Source organism: Suricata suricatta, chromosome 8, assembly GCF_006229205.1.
Source record: "Suricata suricatta isolate VVHF042 chromosome 8, meerkat_22Aug2017_6uvM2_HiC, whole genome shotgun sequence".
NCBI lineage: Eukaryota > Metazoa > Chordata > Mammalia > Carnivora > Herpestidae > Suricata > Suricata suricatta.
The window spans coordinates 54,090,338-54,115,365 of NC_043707.1; the positions used below are offsets into that span (position 1 = coordinate 54,090,338).

The 25,028-nt window shown below is 39.7% G+C and overlaps 1 long non-coding RNA gene across 1 annotated transcript; it reads left to right on the forward strand.

Moving 5' to 3' along the window:
- The first annotated feature begins 3,269 nt into the window (after window positions 1–3,269).
- On the forward strand, window positions 3,270–9,835 carry LOC115300149. Its single transcript, XR_003912518.1, has 3 exons — window positions 3,270–3,451; window positions 6,041–6,299; window positions 9,458–9,835. It is a non-coding gene; the product is annotated as an uncharacterized LOC115300149 (long non-coding RNA).
- Window positions 9,836–25,028: the final 15,193 nt, after the last annotated feature.

The following is a 25,028-nucleotide window of genomic DNA, read 5'->3' on the forward strand; positions in this document are numbered from 1 at the left end:
CCATTCTTCTCTTCAGCAAAGTAAGTAATTTAAGTGGTAAGAATACATGTTTTTATATTATTTTCACTTTGAATTCTAAAAGTGGATCTTGTAAACATCTTTCAAACATTTTCTTCTGAGGGGTGCCTGGGTGGCTCAGTTGGTTAAGTCTCCAACTCTTGATTTCAGCTTAGGTCTCGATCTCATGGGGTTCATGGGATTGAACCCCCGGTTGGCTCTGTGCTGTCAACATGGGGTCTGCTTGGGATTCTCTCTCTTTCTTGCTTCTCCCCTACTTGTGGGCAACGGTGCGCTTTTTCTCTCTTTTTCTTTCTCTCAAAATGAATAGCCTTAAAAACAATTACTCTGAGTTGGTCTTCATGCAAAAATTTAACTTAGTCCTGAGACTGAGGGCATGGTGGCCATTAAGAACAGCCACAGGCTCAGAGGAGAAGTGGACAATGACTTTGGGAAAGACACTTTCACTTAGATCACATTTCTGAAAGGGCTGCTTCCAGAAACTTCTTGTCACTGGATATCACAAATGTTTACTTGGCCTACTAGGGGAAAGATGTTACAAATTAGCTTTAAGAAATTTAAAAATGTGAGTCTAAATATGGATATCCGTTAGAACAGATTTTTAAACATTTTTGCTATTTCCATGCTCCAATCTACTCTCCCTTAAGAAGTATATTCAATAGATTTTTAAGTTGCACTGTCTAATTGCCCTCCTGCGAGGCTCCCTCCATTCTGTCTATGAAAACCCATCCAGCAGATACCCTCTCCCATTGAGCCCCGACCGACCTCTATCTCCACGACCATTACCTCCTTGTCCTCTGAGGTGACAGCAGGCAGTGGAGGTTGTGAGGATGGACGTACAACAGAGCGGGCCTCCTCATGTTACTAGCATTTCCCAATGTCTATTATTTCATGGTGAGATTTGGTGTTTTACCTTCCTGCTCATTACAATGAAAAATTTAAACAGAGAGGTAACTTTCTGTGGTTGCTCTAAGTAAGATTAAGATAATTCTTTTCCATGAATAAATAATCATACATTCATTAAAAAATAAGCATGTTATCAGTGGAAATCAGCAAGCACTTTAATATTTATTTATACACATACATATGCTTCTATTTTAACTTCTCCCAGCCTTCCTCTCACCTACTGGTGGCTTAGTTCACTGTTGGAAAATGGATAAGAGCTGTTCACAGATTCTAGAAGAGGTACTAGATAATTATTGAATACATGCGCAACACTGTATGGCATACCTATAAATTGCCATATGTGATTCTTACAATAATCCCTGAGAAATGGTGTTATCATCAGACGAAGATAGGAAGAGTTTAGGGGCTTGAGTCACCAGCCTGAAGTGACAGAGCTAATAAGTAGTAAAGGCAGGAGTGAAACTCAGGACTCCACATTCAGATTTCTGTGTTCTCTCTATTATCTGCTCTGCCCTTCTGAATGCTGCCTTGTGGGAGCCAGGGCGAGTCACGTGACTGCATTTGGCTGCAGCGGGAAGACCATAGATGAGAGGACTGTGCTTGTGCTTTCTCTGGAAAATACTTTGGGAGGAACTAGTCCTCCACACAGCAAACAAGCCCATGATTTAAACCTCTTGGTATATAGCCTTGCTTTGTCGGTCACTCATTTTACAGGATCTTACAAGATTTTAGGAGCATAATATCCTTAATAACATATGATGAAGAAAGTATGTTATGATGAAAGGGAATTATAACATAGCAGTTCAGCCCTAAGTTAATAACCATTTATACCATTTATGTTATGCTGCTTTTTTTTTTACCAGAAGTATTTGTACTTGACATATAAACATGTATGATGTACATAGTTAGTAAAACTGATAGTATTAATAAAAATCTTAATAGGCTTCATGATTAGAATAAAATGATATTTTGATCCAAATCCCTAATTAGAACAGTACATTTACCAACTGTTCTCATGGGAAATGGAGCCAGAACTCATCATTTAAAGTAATACCTAATTAATCCTTCTTTGTAACAGATGTCAACCTTATTTTCAAATCTTTGGTAGACAATGACTCGCTGTATGAATCTTTTAATTGTGTACCTTGGGTTATTTATTGTTTAGCACTATAATATATGGTTAAATAAAGAAGATATAGATAATCAGTTTCACTTTATGTTGAGTCTGTTTACCTACTATAGTAGAGACACGGAAGGCTGAACACAAAAGCATATTTATGATTCCATCAGAATCAATTTTAAATAAAATGTCATAGGAAGTAGGTCAATCACAGTGTAGTGGAGAAGCCTGGGCTGGGAGACCAGCATCCTACCGTGACCCCGCCGTGCATCATTGCATGATCTCAAGTAACGTATCCCCTCTTTGGGACTTCAGACTACATTTGCATGATGGGACGCTGAACGGTGTGGCTTTTAGGGTCCCTTCCAGGGCAGAGATTCATTACCTTTTAAAAACGATTCTGAAAAAAAAAAAACGATTCCATTTTTATCATTCACATTCCTTTTGAAATTACTCTATCCATATGTACACAGGTATGTATATGAGAATATGGATGCGGGTACACATCCATACACACACTTCTAGCCCGATCTTTACTACACTTAGCATTTTGCTCCTTTCCATAGTGTCTTTTTGATGAAAGAAAGGAGCAAGATAATGACAGTTGATAAAATTACTTATCCTTTTAGATATATATTATCTATGACAGCCAAAAAGAGAATCACTTATTCAGTGGCAGATTTCAGTGTATACCTCGGGGAAGCATAATATTATTTTGAATGCTTTTTTTATTGATTGATCAGGAAAAGAATTGTGACAGGAATTTAGGACATGTAGCTTTAATTCCTTACTAAAGAAATGCATATTCATATTCCAGTAACTAATTACTAAAGATGACAAGAGTATAATCTGATGAATGGAATAAATATAGAATAGGATGTATCAAAAATGGTCCAGTACATGCTGTTACAAGTAAAGACATCAGCCTGTAAAGAAAAATTTAGGTATCACAATCATTGAAGATTTGAATTACGTGATTTATATTTGGTTGAAGTCTATAAAAATTTAACCTGTGAGATTCTGTTGGCTTTACATTATCTCTGTAATATTTAACAAAAATCTATGAATGCCAAAGGGCTAATAATGGCTAAGAATTGTTAACACTTATTAAGAGCTCACTCTATATGAGGCTATCTTTTATGCACATGACTTCTTTTATCTCATTTCACTTTCAAAATAATCCAATGAGGTGGATCCTTTTTTAAATTTATTTTGCAGATGAAAAAACTGAAGTTTGCAGGAAATAAGTAACTTGGCCAAGACAATTCAACAAAAGTGGTGGTGACCTAAGATTCCAATTCAGACCATTTCACTCCAGACCCTTATCAATATGCAGTGACCACAAATCCAACCAACTACCCAGCAATAATACAGACCACTCCTGAATGTGTTTACTTTTAGCCTGAGGTATGTATGTTCATCCATTTTCCTACTAGACTTTTCAACTAGAAAGTCTCAGAAGCCCCTACAACCCTGAGTCATTGAACTCTCACCCTGTGTACCAAATGTGCTCAGTCTCCAGTGATTTTCCTCCTTAGGCAGTGGCTCTGTCATTCATCTACGACTCAAGGCTAGGAATCAATGCGGTCTTCTCCCTCTTCATTTGCTACATCCAATTATCTATTACATCAATTCAATTCTATTACTCAAATACTTTTTAAATTCAATTGCTTTTCTCTATTGTCATGGCCTCCACCCTGGTCCAAGAGACTGTCATTTCTCATGTGAACAACTGTAACTTTTTCCAGTACTGGCTGCTCTTTGAGTTTTGCTCTTCTATCCATTCTCTATACCTTAGCTAGAGCAGTTTGAAAATCACATATTTGATCATATAACACAGCTGCTTAAAATTTAAGTCTTTTCATTACTTTTGGGTAAAGCCCAATGTCCTTAACTGGTTCTGCTCTCTGCTTACTCGTTTGTCTGTAATCCCAAACTACCTGATGCCATTATCTCTTTCCATCTTATGTCACAGACATAGTGCCTCCCTTGTAGTGCTCTGCTTTTGTCTTTTTTGCTTCAAGACCTTCACACATTCATTTAGAAGGCAGTAATCAATCACTTCCTAAAATGATATCCGCTGTTTTAAGCACTCAAGTATGGTGGTATGCAAGACAGACCAAGTCCTGCTTTCATGAAATTTTTCTCTTAATGGTTTAGAGGGACAGGCCATAAACAAAGAAAATAATGTATTTTCAGATGGTTGTCAGTCCTATGAAGAGAACAGGACAATGGAACAGAGAATGAGTGGATGTCTGGGGTAGAGGTAGGATCTCATGTGTTTTATGGACACCTGGAATATTCTCACATTGTTCCCTCACTATCCCATTTCACTTTCTACCTCATGTCTGAGTGACTTGCACTCATATTTCAGGTCTCAACATAGTCATCCCTTAATTGGAAGGCTTTTCTTGACCTTTCCTCTATCCAGACTAGACTAGGTGTCTTCCTATTCTCATGTTCCCAGAGTTCTCTTTTGTAATTTCTCAATTTTGTGATTTCTCTTTTGTAATACTTATCATACTTCAAATTACTTAAAGTTTTAAAATAATTATTTAAAATAATTATTACCTTAAATATGAAATACTTGAAATAATTATACTCCTAGTTATGAGAAGCATAAATTATATATTATATTTTATATATAATAAATAATAATACTTAATTACTTAAAATAATTACTTCAGCTATTTTGAACCTATTTCCTACACTCAAAATTCCATGAAAAAGAATGATTTTACAAAATCTTCACTTGGAGGACCTCCCCTCTCTGTAGTTTTAGGAATGGTTCTCCAAGACAGTGAGATCTGGGTGGTAAGAATTAGCTAGGTGAAGATCTGATTTGGTTAGCTGAGAAAACATGTCAGGATAGTACAGTGTGAATGACAGGGATCGAGGTAGGAGGGCTGTTTCTGACTGGGAGTCAGAAGAAGTAGAAGTTGAGTTGAGACCTGACCAGCAAGAAGGATGCAGTTACATATATAAGAGCAAGGACAGCAGAATTTCCAAAAAGAATGAGCTTGGCATAGCCTAGGAGAATTAAGAGCATGAGCAGGCCTGAGGCATAGTGATCAGAAGGGATTGTGGTAGGAGCTGGGGTCTGAGAAGTAGACAGAGGCCAGATCAAGAGGGCCTTGTTGGCCACTGGAATTTGAACTTCATTCTAGGTACATTAAAAAACCTGGGAGATTCAAGGCAGGAGAGTGGCAGGCTTGATTTATATTTTAAGACGATTACTCCGGCTGTTGTATAGACAAAGGATTTTAGGAGGTGGGAGCGTATGCCATGAAACACCACTTAAAAGCCCATAAATAACATCAATGATCATCTCTGTAATGCAAAACAAAAGTCAGAAAGGAATGTCTTGCATTTGGTCATGGTGATTATTTTCTCTAGGAACAAAAGAAGTAAGATGGTAGTGAAAATACTTAGGAGTCAGCCAGGTTTGGGTTTTAAGCCCTAACCTAGCTATGTGACTTTGAATAAGGAGCTGGCATGAGAAAAATCCATTCCTCAGAGTGTTATTGAGAGGACCAATGAGGTAAGGCTTGATCTTATCGTAGTGCTGGCGCATGACGAAGCCAATAACATGCTTCCCTTCCCTTCCTTTAAAGAACAAATACTCCATGTGAAGAATAATACATGAAATCACCAGTGACCAATGACCAGAGAGCAGTGGTATTTCGTGAGGGCCTACTATTCCAGGCACTGTGTTCGGTGCTGAAGGCACAGCAGGAAACAAGACAGACCAACTTCCCTTTTTCAGGCAGCTTACAGGATGGTAGGAAAGACAGACATTACATAAATAATTGCATAAATATTTACATGGTCAGCGTTGGGGTGAGTCCTGCAAAGGACAAGGTCTTTTAAGCACATGTTAGTAAGAGCTCATATAATCTGAAATTTTAGGAAAGATTCCTGGAATGGAATTTAGTTAGGGACCTAAAGGTTGAGGGCTAGCCAGGTGGTGATTTATTTGATCTTGTCTTTGCCAAGGTGACAGCTTACAGAAAATAACCTTTTTTATAAAAGGAGAAAACAAGACATGGAAACTCAGATGGGCAATCCCACGCGAGGGGTCCAGAGCAATGAGTTGTGGGGCTGTGTGATCCATGGTAGGAAAGAGGAAGCATGCAAGTTCGCGGCTCAGCACAGATGATGGACATTGTCTGTATCACGGAGGGCAGAGAGAAGCATCGTGCTCAAAACTTCACACTTTTCCTTTCCTGCTTCCAAGACGTTGTGGACATAAATGGTGAGGAGGAATTAGACTGAGGGAAAGTTGGGTGAGTCAACATTTTAGGAGTTTGGGCAGATTTTGCAGTTGAGGAGAACTGAACAGATTCAGGAACAAACAATGAAATGATAATTTCTCCTTGCTGGTATTCATTAAAAGTAAAAGATCTGTTCAGAACTTATCTACAAATCGAGAACTGCCCTAATTACCAAATATCAAAATATAAACCATGAGCCAAAATCTAAATTGATTTGTGACTAAAAAGACCTTAAAAGACATCAAAGTATTTTTGATCTATTTGTGCATAATGATCTCACAAATAGTTTACTTGAAAACGTTATAGACGTTCAGAGATGTTGAGAAAATTTGGTATGTAAGGAGGCTATGTCTATAAACTCAATCCTGCTTTGTCCAAAGTTTCAGATTGAAATGGAGGCAGAAAGTGCTTTAAATATAGCCTTTGAACAAATACCTTTTTGTTTTAGAAAAATACTATTAGAGGGAAAGTGTAAAGTTTGAGCTCTCATTTGGAAAATTGATGGGAGCATATTAAAAAAACACACACACAACAGACAAACAAACAAAACAAAGAACAGCAACAGCAGAGAAAAGCCCGAGTCCCACCTGGGAGAAAAATGGTTTTAGTATTCAAACGCTGCTCAGAAGGATCTGTCCCTATTTTTTAAAGCTATGTTCGTTTTCCATCTCTGTCCGTTGCATTTAGAGAAGGACAGGTTGACAGTGTTCCTTCCTGCGTGTGCTGATGTGGCTGAAAATCCCAGTGGCCAATCAGCAATGTTTGCACACTCCAGATTCCAGTCCACCCTGTCCTTTGAGCAACGATTCTAAGTGCAGCTTGCCAAGAGCGCTCTGTTGGTGGTCTTGGCCTCAAAGTCAGAGTGATGTCAAACTGAATTGTTTCACCTCTGATCAAGGAACTTTTACTTGTCCTGCAGGCTGTTGTGTCTTCTCTGTGCCCTACAAGGTTATAGTCTTTTAAATTGGGTCATTGGAAACATTTTTCTTGCCTGCTGCATACTAGCGAAAGTTCTTTCTGTTTCCTCTAGTTATTCTTCTGATCCCTTGGGGTATTCTATCCTTTTCCTGGGAGAGGAGGCTCAACTTTTAAAAAATGAGTCAGGATGGAACTCCGCCATTTGGAGACAAGGCTTTTGCGAAGGGAGCCAGAATGTCAGAGCACTCTCCTTCATTGCCCTCATACTATCTGGAGAGTGTAAGTCACGGCAAGCCTATGGCTTGATGGATTTGGAACAGGGGTTAATTTTTCCCATGTACTTTCCAAGGACAGTGTATGCCTTCTGCCTGTGGACTTGGTGCATACATTATGTAATACAAAAGTATACAAAAGCATTCTTCAATGACAATGTTGAATTTTGCTCTGATCTAGTGCTTTCACCAGATCTTAACCCCTTAGAGAAAGCATCTGCTTCAACTGGAATTCTTTTGGCTTTGTTATGTAGACAAATGTAACATGTAAATGCCAAATGGCTAGTAAATTTCCTGATATGTAATAGAAGCTGATTAAATGGTAACATATTTCATTTCTTCCAGTTTGCTCATCTTTTAATTTTTCTCCAAAAGATTTCCATAATACATCCTTCATCTTTCAGGTTGCTTTATTTAAATCAATGGATTTAAAGTAGCATGCTTAGTATGGAAAGATGTACAGTTCATCAGAGAATAGATTTAGGACTGGATTTCCTTGTTTACAGTGTTTACAGGAATAGAGAAACCAACATACATAAAGAATTTTTCTTTTTTGTTGTTAATCATATTTGTTTGCAATTTCAAGGGAGACATTTTAAAATTTCTAAATGGATCTTCATACATTTTAAGATCTTCTTAAAGTGAGAGCTTATGTAAAGCAAATGCCATCTAATAATTAGAGACTTTATAATGGCTTTATTTAAAGAAACTGCTGTAACAATAGGTTTGTAATTTCTATATCTGAAAAATACATCCATCCTTCTGATTCCCTTGCTTTAGGATGGACTCTTTCCTTCCAAAGGGAGATCGTTTTTCATTTTTACCATCCAGAACAGCCAAGACAACTGTTTTTTTTTTTAATTTTATTTATTTTTGAGAGAGAGAGACAGAGAGCTCCCGAGTGCTTGCTAGTGGGGGAGAGGCAGAGAGAAAGGGAGACACAGAATCTGAAGCAGGCTCCAGGCTCTGAGCTGTCAGCACAGAGCCCAACATGGGGCTCGAACCTATAAACTTTGAGATCATAACCTGAGCTAAAATCAGACGCTTAACAGACTGAGCCACCCAGGTACCCCCCAAAACCACTGTTTAAATTAATGTCCTTTGAGGCATCAATCACAATTAACCTCCTTACCATAGATTTTTCTAACGACAGTTTATAAGAACAGTAGAATTTCCTTCTATTTCCAACTCAGATAGATATTACTGTCTTACTAGGAGTGTTACTTATTAAAAAAAAGAATTTTTAAGAAACCCAAAGAATAAATTGGTCTTAATATATCAATAATGTGCAGAAGGAAATAAGAAAACAAGCATCACCAGGGAGCCTGCATAGATAAGAGCATCTAGATCTGATGCCTTTCTATTCTTTCCTCTGACTTACATTCTGTAAAGTCCCAAGGCTTGCTTGCATCAGAAATTTTTATTCAGGGGTAAGAAGAGCATAAAAATAAATATTTTAGAGCTTTAAACATTATAGATTATTGAAATTTAATAAACCCATAGAAAATATGTATATATAAAGCAGATTTATTTTCATTATGTGAGAACAAAAACTAAAAAAAAAAAAAAACAGTTTCTATAACCTTAAGAGCTGAAAAAATTTTCTCTACAAAAATTGTGTTCTCAAGTTTCATTGCCTTGTGCTAGTTTTCAGCCTAGAGTGAATTTTTATGGCTGAGTCATAAACCCCTGAAAATCATACCACTGGTTTATAGTGGAAGGCTGACACCACTTTAATTACAATGTGGCAAGGGCCAGGGTGAGAAGTCTGGCGTTAACGCCACTCACACTTGCCTTCAGATGTAGGTGGGCTACGTGATTCAATCGTGAAAACGTGTATTTCGAAGTCATTTCGTTTGTACATTGAGTGTGTTCTGTTTTATTTCAGTTCTTTGCCCCTACCAAGAAATACTATCTTTAAAGTTATAATGAATCGTTTCATTCCTCAGATTTGGATCAAAGCAATCTGCCATCTCTGAATTAACCAACCTTCCTAGGCTGTGGAAGCGAGTATCAGACTTGGATTTATGAGCTGCTTTTGGACGCTTATCACTGGGATCTTTCTTTGGCTAACAGATGAGGAATAAGGCGTTCGGTCTTCTGATCTGCAACCGAGAAATGACTTCAAAAACTCATGCCCTACAATAGGAAAATCCAAAGCTTTTGACCACAACTGTTTCTTTGGTCATGTTGCCTATATTTTGATGAACAATGAAATGATCAGGCAACTGTTTAAGAGGATCAATGAACAATAAGTGGCCTAAAATAACTGACTCATGGAAGCAGCAAAGCTTTTTGTAGGCATCTTACGGATCTTAAATATGGAGGCTGGGGTTTTGTTTGTGTTTTTTTGGTTTGTTTTTTTTTTTTAGTTATGTTTTTATTCTTTAATTCAGCAGGGGGGCACATTTAGAATATAAACTGCTAAGGGATTACAACCATGTATTACATTTCATTGAGTACATCATGAGCCCTTAAAAAACATGAATCAATTGTAATAACATGTTGAAAAAATGGAGAAAAGGAAGACAGACATCTTTGTAGTAAGATACCTAGGAAATTTCATCCTAAAATGGCTGAGGAAAGAGCCCTAATGAAATAAGCTAAGCTGGGAGAGATCCATCAAGTCAATAACTACATTAGCAATTACATCCTTTTAGTGAAAAAGCAATCCTGGGCCATGGCTCCATAGCTATTGAGGGGATGTCTCCTCAGCTGTGCTGGGAGAGTCCAATACCTTTGGCTGCCTCAGCTCTCCAGGGCTTTCAGTTAAAGCAGTTGATGGATTAAGTTGGCAGCTAACAAGGGCCAGCCACCAGAGTGTATTGGGACTGTGTCTGGAAGCTCATGGAAAATTCTGAGAAAGTTTATATCCAAACAATGTATATAAATGGATTTGATGGTCCCTATGAAGTTTCTCTCTCCCTTTCTTTCTTTCCTTCTTTCTTTCCTTCCTTTCTTTCTCCTTTCCTTACACCCTTTCTTCCTCCCTCTCTCCCTTCCTTCCTTCCTTCCTCCTTCCCTCCTACCCTCCTTTCTTTCTTTCTTTCTTTCTTTCTTTCTTTCTTTCTTTCTTTCTTTCTTTCTTTCTTTCTTTCTTTCTTTCTTTTCTTTCTTTCACCGGCCATTCTATTTTCTGTTAATAAATGACAAAGAAAACAACTACATGCTGCTCTAGATGGTGATAAACCTGCTGATAAACCATGTTTTCAGGATGTTCTTTACTGAATTATGATCTATTAATGCTGCAAGGGATCTTAGAGAAAAACCTTGTCCAGTGACTTGCCCAAGCTATTTCTTTTCTAAATCACAGACTTGCCATTCTTAAAAAATGAACCTAATATAAAGGGCATGTTGCTCACTACCTGTACTAATTTTGTTTTCCACATATTATTTTATGCTGTGTATGGAGCCTATTTTTGTGTGTTTTAAAATCCTCCCCCTCCCCAATGTGGTCCCAGATTGTCTATCTCCTGAGTTCATAACTTTCAAAATCTGGTAAGATACAGACAATGAGTTTCAAGTCAATATAACCAGTTGGAGTTGAAAAACCTTTGTTTACTTGTTTCTGGCTGGTGTTATGAAAGTGGAATCAATCAATCTTGGCTAAAAGTGGGTCCAGCTGATCCCTGTACATTTAGTCCTGCTTAGAATTGCTATTACATTACTTAAACTGTTGAATTCTCAGCCATTTAAATGGACAGCCTTTGTCTTCTGTTGATAACCCACATGCTGGTTGATTAGCCCTGGTTTGATTCTCCTCTGGGCACTTTTCCTTTCATTAAACCTGATAGGGTTTTTTGTTTTTGTTTTTTTTTTTTTGGCTTGGAACTTCTAGAAGCACCCTAGGATTGCTTAATGTACGTCCTTTCCATTTATAAAAGTCAGCTCCTGGTTTCCACAGAATAATATAGGTAAAAGTGCTTTGAAAAAGTTAAAAGCATCATACAAATACAGAGTACTGATATTTTCTTATTTGGGAAAGTAACCTTGGTGAATCAGGCTTGGTACAGCACAGTAGTTCAACTTTTGTTCTAGATCTTTCTTTCTTTCCTCCTTTTCCTTTGAAGCACTTCAAGAGTTTTCCCTTTTGGATCCCTGAAGTCCTGAAGCTGCTTTGCCACTAGCATAAGGAATGAGCAAAGCAAGAATAAATATTTCAGAGCTAATATTTTGGGGAAAACAACCCACTGATATCCTTCTGCTTTTAAAAATAGACAAATCTACTTTCATGTATTGGGGTGTCAGGGTTGGGGGTTTCTCAAAATAAGGACATAGACAGTGGAAATGCCATTGGCCAGGAGACGGTCAGGTATCCTAAAGGACAAGTCAGGGGGGTGGAGTCCCAGAAGTCTCAAGACTTAGGTTGATTCCATAGGGTCAGCTGCTTCATGCTTTTCCTTAAGCCCATTCATAGGCTTACTTCTATTGAAATTCAGACATCCACTCACACACAGAGGCATTCTGTAGGGGAAAATAATGATGACTTATACAAATTAATTTTAGATTTTTGGCTTCTGTAGTTCTCTAGTGCTTCTTATCTCCAGCTTCTTCTACTATGAAACAGTGAGAGAGGTGAATAGCTTATTATCAGCCATATACCCCAAAGATCCAAAGATCACTCTAATAGGTTTTGGTAACTCTGGATGGAATTGCTAATGAAAAAGAAAAGTGGGATTTTTTTTCATCTCTCAGTAGTCACTGTCTTCCCAAATTTTTTCTTGTGGTTGATGTCAAGCTTCATAGCGTTGTGGTCTGAAAAATATGCACAGTATGATCTTGATCTTTTTGTACTTGTGGAGGGCTGATTTGTGACCCAGTATGTGAACATTCTGGAGAATGTTCCAGGTGCACTCGAGAAGAATGTGTATTCTGCTGCTTTGGGATGAAATGTTCTGAATATATATTTTTAAAACTATAGCAGAGAAAGGAGGAAGCGAGCTCAAAAACTTCAGTTAACAACGTTAATACCATGTTGGCTAATGCACAAACAGCTTCAATTCCCTTAATTAGTCCAGCATTAGGTGACAACATATTTAATCAGTGAGTTAACAAGTGCGCAGCTGATTGCTCTCACTGCCCTGTGTGTATGTTTTGACTGAAAAAGTAAATAAAATTACTTTAACTGCAATAACAAAGTGGCATCCTAATTTTATTACTGTAGCAACCTTTTAGAAGTACCATACAGCAGTGAAAATTGATTATTTCCTAAGTACTTGTTTCCCCTTTAGCATGTCACTGTGGTTAACCCTTTGGGGATGTAGTGGCTAAATTGGAGTCCATCAGTCAGGGAGAGACCGCATCACCCCTGTGTTCTGTGTCTCTTCTGCAAGGCACTGAGAAGGCTCTGACTGCATTGCTTGAACTCACGTTAGCAGCGATATTCCTGGGTGGCAAAACGTGGCCTTTGGCAGACAGAGGGATCTGTTCAAAATTCAGTGTTTTTCCAATTAGTTAAACACACGTAGAAGCCAGCAGTGTGTCTACTTGTGTTTTTTTTTTTTTGAGGTGTTTTTGTCAGTGAAATAGGGAATAGGTGTCATTTTTCTTCTTACTGACCTATATAGGGATTTTCATGTACTTATTTTATATGAACTAACTTGGGTTTTGCTATGATTTTCCTAGGTTAGCAGAGAAAAACTCTCAAAAGCAGGATTACTCACTCAGGAAATATTTCTTCCTATATCCTTGGTCCTTTGGGGGCTACAATATTTAGAGTACATTGTTCTTCAAACTGCTGGACATTTGAAACCAATAAATGTGATTAGAATAACCAATGGTAACCTGAGCTTTTTGCCATCATTACTTAGGAACTGAGGAATTCAGTTTGTCTATATTAGATATTCTTGCCTTTAACCATCACCAAACATACTGAGATTAAGGTCTAACTGGAAAGACTTTGTTACCACCCTATAAAAACTCCTGATTCAACACACCAGGAGGAATTTTAATTAAAAGAAAGAAAAATCCAAACACTAGGATCCAGGGTACTTTTCTTTATGTCAGATGGAGTGGTGATATTGTACATCATAATCTTCATCGCCAGTTTTATTTGGAATGAATATGTCAACTAACGTAGCTGCTTTATCTCTTTGAATCCACACAAGCCCTGTGGGATGTAGACATTACAATACCCATTTTTCAGATGAGAAAACAGAGGCACAGGGAAATGTATATGGCAGTGAGATCTGAACCCAGGCTTTTACTGTGTGCCTCAATGTGATCTTAACCACAATTCAAACTTCCTTCTCATCCTGCATTATTAGGGTTACCCCAATTTGTTTGGGGTACCCTGTATGTTATAGGAAAGACTCTGAGTTCTCTTCTTTATCTTTGAGCCCAGTGGGGTTCATAGTTTTCTCCATAAGACAGTTCAAAGGCCTCCTGCTGACCAACTTCTCCTCAGCCTCAGAAATTGGTTCCAGTGGAGGGTAAGGGAGACTTCCTTGTTTTTTTCTCCAAAATGACACACCTCCTTTCTTTTGATCTTATTTTATTTCAAACAAACAAACAACACAGGATACCCATAGGCCTTACAGCCAGGTAGGCATGAGTTCAATCCCTGACTCTAGACTCTTGAATATGTTACTAAACTTTTAAAACTAATTTTCTCATTGGTCAAATGGAGATATAGATACCTATGATATACACCTCTCATGAGCATTAACTGAGATCATAGATGTATTTTTATGCAATTCAGGATATATTTGAAACTCGCCAAACAAAAGAACCTTGAACAACCCCCAAAACCCTCACAATTAGATGGAGTCAACAACATGTTGCGTAGGATAGGCTTACTTTCACATTTATTGTTTATATACCACTTGTGTTATCAATGTCTGGAAGGCTGAAAATGCATTTAAATGAGAAGTTAATAATATTTTCATTACTGGTAGCAGAGATATATGTGGGGGTATCCCATCTTTTGACATTTCTCTACATCTGTGGGGCAATTGTTTGCATTTCTTTGGTCTCTTGGCTTTAGGTTTCTGCTACCATTGAATTGATTTAGTTGTGGATTATCTCGTCACTGCAAATATGTTGCAACTGTTTTCCAATGCCTTTCACAACGAGGTAACAGTCGGATCCTTCTTGGGCCAACTATCAGTGACCCAAGGCTGTGTGATTAGCCATCATTTCCTGGGGTCTCTGGGAGGTGGATTACATTGCAACCAATATACAAACAATTGAAAATGGAGATTTTACCAGATTCTCAAAAGTCCTTGAGCTCTTATTATGGGTAATCCACAGAGAGCTTGGCTTTCATTCTGAGAAGCTTAGCTTCTCGGTTCCTTTCTGCAAACTTCTTGCTTCCTCTCTCCACTTTTCCAATTCTCCTGGAAACACCCAAACTTGTACCTAATTATGCAGAGCAACAATTTAGTTCTCATTTCTCCCATCCACTTTCTGAGCTTTTATTTTTCTCCCACAACCAAATGGCTCATCAATGTGTTTTGCTATGTTCCTGAGAGAATTTATGCTGCTCTCTTGGGAGGCAGAAGCTTCGGTAGGGTAGTTAGAGTTTCAAATCACATTTTCCCTCCCTTCACCTCCTATATGTTCATTTATAAAGAATTTATTAAAATACCTACTGTGTGCCTAGTGATGGAAAGCAAAAATGGTAAAGAATGCTGACCTCTGAAGTGCTTATTTAGGTCACCCTTACTATTCTTGTCTGCTAATAACTGTTGTGACTTGGGGAAATAGTAACAGAACTGGAAACTGAGATAAAACATGGTCTTTCTTTATAATGTAGGATTACCAAGGTGCTGCTCCTAATTCATTGTCTTCAGAGTTAGAGAGTGAAAGTACAATATTAGCATTGGTATTCTGGGTAGTAATAAGGTAAGAAAAAATAGTATGAACATTGCTGCATCATATGAGAAGGGCCAACCTGAGAGCCCAGAGTAAAATAAATAAAGAAATGAGAAACAGAATTTGGATTAGAATTTAGATTCTTCCCTTTTTCACTTCTGGATTCACAATTCTACTTCCCTTGCCACTCAAGGGTATTTCCTTGTCCCCATGGAAGATTCATTGAGAAGACATTAAAGTTGGCAGGTCATAAATGCAGAGTTTTAAAAGGACCTGGACTAGTCAACCGTGTTGAAATGCAATGGGATGGGAGTATTAAAACCTCTATCAGGGGAGCATCTGGAAGGTTCAGTTGGTTAAGTGTTTAACTCTTGATTTCGGTCCAGGTTATGATCTCACGGTTTGTGGTTACAAGGCCTGAGTCGGGCTCCGTGCTGATAGTGTGGAGCCTGCTTGGGCTTCTCTCTCTCCCTTTTTCTCTCTCTCAATCTCTTTGCTCCCTTCCCTTGCTGGCGTGATTTCTCTCTCCCTCTCTCAAAATAAATAAATTTTAAAAAATTAAAAAAAACCTCTACCAGGTAGCCAATTGATATATTCATTTGTGACTTTAAGATTATCCATTTTGTAAGAGTCAGAATTTAGCATTTTAATATGTCACACATGAGCTCTCAAAATCCTGCTTTTAATGGCACCAATGATTGAAGTGAAGTTATATCAAGGCATCTGAAAGAGGCTGTGAAAATAAAACTTCAACTGTGATCCGAAAGAATTAATTTAGAAAGCTAACATATGTACCAGGTGCATTCCTACCTAAAACACTCTAAAAATAAAATAGGATTCTCAGAACAAGGGCCAAAATGGACATGTAGCACCAGGATATTTTGTTTGCCTCCTGATAATTTCTGTAAAAAAACGTTAAGCAGTCTTAGATGGACATTAATTTTGTTTCCCCGCCCCTGTGGACTAGGCTATTTTATCACCTGCAGGAAATCAGAGAAAAATAATTGTATTGTAAAAATGATTTTGGCTAGCTTCAAAGTTTTTAATTGCTTTATTTTTCCCCTTGAAACACCTGATATTTAATAGGCAGGGAAAAAGTACATGGAGAATAAACATTTTTATAAATAAACAATAAGCACCAAAGAGTATTATTGACTGCAGTTGAAGCCTCCCACAAAAATAGATTAATAGGAAAAAATAAGGCTCTCTTCCATAAATTGGCTTAACAGGATGTGCTGTCTTGAGGATCTCTCCAGGATTGTGAAATACTGTCACTTCAGTGATGAGAGGAAGCTAAGTAAATTGTACTCATAGTGACATTTCTGTGTAATGCAGACATTTCACTCCTCCTTGCTCAGAGTCCAGACGCCGGGCAGAACTAGCCAGGATGGACAAGAGCATGGAAATGTTTCTCTGAAGCAACTCTACTGGCATTTTCCTCAAGTTTTAGCACAGAATGGGGCTTTTCCTTGCTAACGGGAAAGTTCCACTTTTCACCCTCCAGAGAGCCATGATTACATCCTGTTTTTAATGCCTCAGAAGAAGCTGGAACCTTTCTTCAGATTAAAGTCATCCTCTGAGTGACATCAGGAAGGAATCCATTAGTTATCACCCAGGGAACAGACTTGTCACCAAGGGAACTGTTTTGGAGGACCAAAGGCAGGAGGGGTATTTATTAGATGGAGGAGCTGGCCCTTTCCAGGATTTTTAATGGATAAGGTTGCAGATTGGGATAGTCCCAGGGTGGGGGAGTTGGCCATCCTTTAAAAAAAGTAATTAAACCATATCATTCACCGTTTTGTTTAAGCCAAACTAGGGTATATTACATTTTCTTTGTAAATACTCCTATCTGTTTTATCCTGGTGTGAGTTCTGCTGCACACACACTGCTGTTTCTGTCCTCCACAATCTTGGACCAGCAAGAATGCCAAGCAGGGAAGCCAGTGTAGAGGGCAGGAAAGGAGAAATCTTACGTGTTCGTCTTTAAAACAAACAAAGCAAGCTGAACGGCTGGAAGAGATGGAAGAGGCATGCTGCAATTTATTCCTGTCTGGGGCTTAATGTCCTGCAGAAATTGGGAACTCATTTCCCCCTTTCAGCAGGGCATGGCAGGGGCAATCGTCAATGGAAATGACAGAGGCAGAGAAAAACTATATACCTGGGCCAGCGTGAAACAGTAACAATGGATGGACCCACTTCTAACAAAACACGCGCGTCCTGATGCCTCTTCCCACCTCACACAGTGTAACGGACCTCCTCCGGTGCGGGAACAGTTACAGAGGATTGTTTAAGAATACGGGCCAGGGGAGCCTCAAACGCCTTGCTTTTGAATCTCGGTTTTATTAATCTGTGACCTTGAGTGACTCAGGTTCCTATTTATAAAATGAGGATGATAACTGCGCTGCATTATATAGTCGCCATAAAGATAAGACGTGTGGTGAGCGCAGGATAACGTACAGAATGGTCAAATCACTATGTTGTACACCTGAAACTAGAGCAACACCATGTGTCAACTCTAATATAAAACAGATACGGTATGTGACATGCTAAGCACAGTGCCTGGCACATAAGTGCCCAAAACACGACAGCCATTGATTAGCACAGAAATATGGAAATGCAGCTGCTCGATTCTGGAGCAGTAAATGGAATTTACTAATGGATTAATTCAACAAAGCACAGCTACTATATATAGATGCTGTTTAGGCTTGGAGGTGCAATAGCAAACAAAAGAGTCTCGCTACCATGGTGCTTAGGGTACAGTGGTGGAGACAGGCATTCAATCAATAATCACACAAATAGCTCTATACAATTATACTAAGTGACTCAAAGGAAATATAACTAATGCCATGAGAGAATATAACAGGCACCCTGTACTAGACTCTGGTGTCAGGAAAGATGTCCCTGAGAAAGTAACATTCAAAGCAAAACTTGAAGGATCAGTGGGAGCTAGCCAGATAAAAGAGGTTGGAGCTGGTGGGGTGTGCTTCAAATAGAGAGAGAACAGTGTGTACCAAAGGGCTGATGCAGTAATGAATTTGGCCTATTTGAGGGAAACAGAGCAGGTCAGTGAGAAGAAGGCCAGGAAGAGAGGGGGAGGAGGAGGAGAGAAGATGGGAAGTTGCAGAGGCAAGTAGTGGCCAAGTCATGCAGAAACTTCTAGGCTTTTACTAACATTTTGACATTTTTTTCTAAGAAATGTCATGAAGCAGTTAAAGGGATTTAAGCAGAGCAAGTGACAAACTTAAACTTGTATTTTAAAGAGATCATTCTGGCTACCGTTTGAGAATGGATAGGGTAAGGGAAGGATGGATGTATGGAGAGAAGGTAGACTTTCACTGGAGATGTCCCCATAAAAAACAACAGAGAGGGTGGTGCGAGTGTAGACACAGGGACATGGTTTGGACGGGAGATGTGTTTGGAAAGTAGGAGTAAGGAGTTGATGCATTGGGGTGGTGGGGGTGAACAAAAGGCAGGCTCAAGGGTGGCTCATTGACATCTCGGCTTAAGCAAGTGGATAGATGTGCGTGTCAATTCCTGACGAGCTAGTTCATTCACTTAGTGCCATTGCTGTTGATGAGGTTTGTAGATGCCATTGAGGAAGTGTTGTTTTATTATATAAATAGATAATGTCCTTTGATACAAGCATCGTCAATTTAAATTTGGGAAAGGATTATCAAATATTTCCTGACAACATTTTGTGATAAGGTGCGAAATACATAGATTTCCGTGCAAAAGCTCTTTTCATGTACACCTTGCTGCACTTCTCGTGTTTATGATGGAGTTTACACTTAGAGATATATTCTGGTATTTAGAAATGTCTCTGTCTTCTTACTTCTTATGCTCCTTCTCTTCCCCCTTTCTCTCTCACAGCATACAGTCCTTCATCATGGGCACTTATCTCCATGATAGCTGTCTTAAGTGAGACAATGAAAGATGGTAAAACTAGACCATGAAATGGATGCCAGCCAGCGGGCACCAGGGTGGCTCAGTCAGCTAACCAACTAACTTTGGCTCAGGTCATGATCTCATGGTCTGTGGGTTCCCGCCCCATGTTGGGCTCTTTGCTGACAGCTCAGAGCCTGGAATGTGCTTCAGATTTTGTGTCTCCCTCCCTCTATCCCTCCCCCACTCATGCTTTGTCTCTTTCCATCTCTCAAAAATGAATAAACATTTAAAATAATAATAATAATAATAATAATAATAATAATAAAAGAAACAGATCCCACACTGAAATGTGGTGAAGAGAAGAAAAAGCTTTTTCACTGACTTGCTGGGTTAGTGGAATGAGAACAATTAAAGAGATTTCTCAATTCCAGAAGACAGAGAACACTGATATAATCTCCTACTCAAGGGTAAATAAATATGGAGCAAAATACTATTTTTCTGCTGCTTCACTCAAGCTATCCTAGTGGTGACTGTAGGATTTTGAGGTATTTTGACATCATAACTCAAGGTAATGGGGAAATATGGAACTGCATTATCTCTTTCAATCTGTTTTTGTTCTATTCCTGCACTGCACCTCTATTATTTTTGGAATACAAATTCAGGTAAAAACTAAATCAGAGCAACCTCTTAATTTGTTTGACTATACAAACAAAACTACCTGTGTTAGTTTATAAATTAAGGGTTGGAGAAATAATTTCTGATTTAAATTAGCAATGATAAAATATTATTAATAATGTTCATAAATAATAAGCCAATAAAACGATTGCTTACTGTTAAAAATAAGTATTTTTAGGGGCCTGAAACATCATGGGATGGGTATATATTACAGTGTAATGAGCAATACTTACATGGTATTTACTATGGACTGAATGTGTCGCCCCCAAATCATATGTTGAGGAACTAATCCCCAATATAATGTAATTTGAGGTGAGTCCTTTGGGAGGGATTTGGGTTTAGATTAGGTATGTGAGTGAGGCCCTTATGATAACCTTAGTGCCTTTATAAAAAGAGGAGGGGACACAAATCTCTCTCTTGGCCACATGAGGATCCTGTAAGAAGGTCGCTGTCTGTAGGCCAGGAAGTGGGCTCTCAGTAGAACCCAACATGCTGGCACTCTGATCTTGAATTTCCAGCCTCCAGAACTTGGAGAAACAAGTGTTTGTTCAAACCTCGCAGTCTCTGGTGTTTTGTTACAACGCCTGACCAGACTAAGACAGCATGGCTCTAAGACTTTTGTGTATTTGCATAACTTTTACCCTGAGAAGATTGAGATAATATGAAAACAAGATATTTTATTAGGTCAGGTGGATACTTTCAACATTGTTGTCAGTTTCAATGCTGTTGTTTCTTTATCTTTCACACTATTTTTACACAACTATTGACTGCTGGGCATTATGTTGGTGTGAGGCTGAGGGTGTGTATGTGTGTGTGTGCGCATGTGAAATGTGTATGTGTGTACCAATTAGAGACGGGGGAGGGAGACCGAGATTCTAGGTTCTGGTCTTTTCACTGATTCATTCAGAAAGGAAGTGAAAACAGACATTTATTGAATCTTTACTCTGTGCCAGGCTTTTCACATACATTATTTCTCTTGGTCCCTGCAAGACCTTCCTTTTATATATAAAGAACCTTGGCTCAGAGAGGTTAAATAATTTGCCCACAGCTATACACCTGGTAGAAGTGTGTTATCATTTCAAAGTTGGCTCTGGACTTCCGATTCCAAGTCCTTTTCCATATTTCTCGTGGCCTCTGTGAGGATCTTTTTACATCTTCACTCAATTCATCAACTATGGAATTTATGAGACAGCCTTCACTCAGGTTGGCCTGATTCAGCCGGGGAGCTAGAACATGAAATAAACAGACGACATTGCATGTAACACGATGGTGTAGAGTGTAGAAGATAGGCACATTCATATTTAGAGAAGAGAAGTGCACTATGGTTAGTGTTAGCTGTGAGGGAACGCACACACACACACACACACACACACACACACACCCTTGAGAGGAGCACATTTAGGCTGCCAGAGAAGAGGGAGGGGGACATGATGCAGTGCAGAAGTGATCCTGAGTGCTGAGTGGCAGAAGCTGGTAAGAGGTTTCCCCTGCTGGTAAGAGGTTCCCCGCTGGGCAGCTGAGACAGACCAGGGATGGAGACCTCAGGCCAAATTGAAGAATGTGGCATTGATCCCATTAACAGCTCCTTTTAGCACAACACTCAGCTCAGCTCAGCTCAGCTCAGCTCAACACTTGGAGTGGGGTCTGGGAGCTGCTTGTTCAAGCCCTCAGCCAATTTGATGGGATTTTCAAGAAGCAGATGCAGTTTGACCAAGGTATGCGAATCTTCTATTGGGCTTACAGTGCAAATAAGACTAAATTTTAGTCGTTTTCTTTTCCGGTTTGGCTTGGATGAACAAAAGCTCTGTTTTCTTCAAAGCTGATGATAAATTAAGCCTGTTTTCTGTCACAAAAATTGACAAGATTAAGTGTCCCGTGGTCATTGCATTTCTGATTATGGAATGATCATTAACAAGCAAACATCTGGCCATTATTCCTGATGAATCTGTTCCTTGATATCTCTTGACAAGGAGAGTGGGAGGGGTCAGTGAATTCAAGCACAGATGAGCCACATTTCAATGACCCTGGCTATTGACTCTAGTAGTTATTGTTAATGAAGCATTCTGCATAATTGATTATTTGATACTGAACAGTACATCCGTCATATTGTGCCATAGGGCACTTGCATTGTCGCAGAGGCAGAAAACTACTCAGAACAATGTGTGTTTGGAGGTCCGGTTGGTGACTCGGCACAACAAATACAGACCACGGGGGCTGGGTGTAACCACTGGTTAGTTACAGGTTCCTGACACCAAGCTAAGGATAACAGAATGAAAAGTAAAGTCTTCCCCATCCCCAGAAAGCCTGATCTTCAAGGAGGCATGCTCACAGACACCCTTTTCCTGAGCTCGAGGACAACTCCCTGACTGACTAGCTGCCATGATAGGTGACACATCAGAGACTTGCTGAGCGAACTGTCAGGAAGGGCGTGCGCCAGGGCAGTCTCCTACATGGCGTGTGCTATTTCTGGCCTTCGCCGCACACAGGCAAGCTGCTAAGTTACATCTTTCTGGAGCTTCTTCTGCTACCTCATCAGGCCATGTGTTTAACTTCAGTGTTCAGGGGGGATGATGAACAACCAAGCAGGATTGTCCTTGAACTCAGACAGAAGAGCAACTTCTTCTTCCAGCCTGTGCCCCTCCAACTCCATAGAGTGTGCGCCCATTTTGTTCCAAGCAAACGCATGGAGCCTGCTTCCACAGTTTCATGGCTATCTGGCAGCCCTCATCCCCTGTGCTTCTTCTAGCATCTGAGATTTAGGGCCACCATGATGGGAGCTGGGAGGGGCACCGTCCAGGCAATGCCTCCCATTACAGAACAGGACAATGAGGTCTCTGAGAAGGGACTGGCTAGAGGCTGTGCAGCGTCGGCAGCAGGTCTGGGATGGAGCTCAGGGTTCTCTCTACTCCACTCCATCTCCTCTATTTACAAGAGGGTGATGTATTAGGTCTGCAGCGATAAGATAACGCGGAGTATAAGGGCCGAAGCAATCGCTCTTTCTTACTTCACACACAGGAGGCACTGAGAGGTCACCCAATTTGTCCACAGTGACACAGCCGGTGTGACATTTTCTCCTCTCTCATTTCCCTGTTTTACTTCTCCTTCTTCCCCGTTGTTTGGGCTTTCCTTGAACAATGATTCGGCTATCCAGCCCATCCAAGGCTTTTCCAGGGCCACTACCCTGGTTCAGGCTCCCTGCCCCCAGTCTCTTTCTTCTTCCCGTTCCCTTGTATGGGGCTGCTGAGATCAGAGGTTTACATCCCTGACCACGGCACCCCACTGCTCAGAGTTTTCCAGTGTCAAATCACTTCTAACAGAAGAAAACCAAGAAGCTGAGTGTGGTATTCAATTTCATCCATTATCTGTCCCCAACTATTAGGTAATGGAAAGTGAACCGGCCTGGAAAGCTGGGTGGCTGAGGGACCTCTCGGCTCAGCCATTAGCAGCGCAACATGGGACATGTGCTTAATCTCTCTGCGATTCAGTTTCCTCGTGTGCAGGGTGAGAAGTTAGGACTGAAGGGACATGCACATGTTTTCAGGTTGCTCTGACTCTAGCCTCAGCACTTAACTACTCTCCATCCTGATCCCTGTGCTTTGGTCAACTGTACTTTTCACTGTTATCTAGCTCAATCTATCCTTATGATTTGATTTCATCCTGTTGAAATCCTACCCATCGTTTAAGATGCAGCCAAAAAGCTGCTTAAAGCCCCTTCTCCTTGCAAACTCCTGACTGTGTTCTCCTACACCTCATTTTTTTTCCTACAACACCTTTTATCACCACTGAGCACCCACCTTCTTTTTTCCTTCTTCCTTAAAGGTAGAGCTATGTCTTGTTCATCTTTGTTTCCCCTATAAAACCTGAATCAATGTTTTTCACAAAATAGATGTCCAATAAATATTCATTGAATTGAAAAACTGCAGTTTGTGGCAAGAGAAAAATGTGCCTTTTGATCACTGGAAACTGACTGGGGTAGTACCTAAGTGCAGCAAGAAATTACATAATGAGATTTAGCTATAACTCACCCTGAGTTTTATGCTAATTGGTTTATCCAGGTGTCACTGGGGCATTCGGAACTCAACCAGCCTGTTCATTATTGGATAATTTACCACACTAGTATTAATTGGTGATATCCATCTTATCTATTTCTAACTACTTTCATTCTTGTAGGAGGAGTCTTAGCCCAGGTCTAAGCACATTCCGCAGTGGAAGTAAACACATCTGGACATATCTGGCATATGGATGGGAAGGTCCGTAACGATTCTATCTGCATATGGGAATGAGGAAAGTCCTGGAAGAGAATTTATCCTAACGGCATATGAAGTCGGTCATAGTTGGTCAGTAATAAAGACCCAGAGGACAGGGAGATGCCCTTCTGACAAATCATAGTATCGATAGGTAACATGTATTGAGTACTTACCAAATGTCAGACATCGTGTTAAGAGCTACTTTGAAAGCATTGTCTTGCTTAGTCTCCATTTTGCCCTATTAAGGTAGTAACTATTATCTATCTTTCCGAAATGGGGAAACTTAAAAAGATCAAACATGTCTGCTTGTGGGGAGCTGCCAGAAGAACAAAGATCAGTCGCCTGCAGGCGGGGCAGTGTTATCCCTCCGAACTCAGAGCTGGAGACAGCTAGTCTGGGCTTTCTCATCGGCCCCTCAGGTGCTGTGCTAAAAGCGCAGTTTCGGTTTTCCCTTTACCCTAGCCTTTTCCTAAAAATCACTTGACCCTGTTTCCTAACAACCGACGTAGGTCAGCTGCCTTGCTTCCCGCCTTCTACCCTTTATAAGATGTGTGTATTCTTTCAATAAACGAGGCTTGATCAGAGACTTTGTCTTGCCTCCATTCTCTGTACCCCCAATTCTCACTCCCTCCCTCAGGGCCTGCATTGACTGACCTGCGGGCCGGGTCATCTGCTATATATTTAGTGAGTGGTGGAGACACAACCAAACCCAGGTTGTGACTCTAGAGCAGGATTTAGTAAACTACAGGCCAAATCCAGCTCATGATCTATTTTTATAAGACCCTCAAACTAGGAACACCTGTACTTTTTTTTTTTTGGTTTTGTGGGAAAAACAAAACGAAAACAAAGACTATGTGACAGCAGCTATATGAAGTCTGCAGAGCCTGGTGTAATTACTA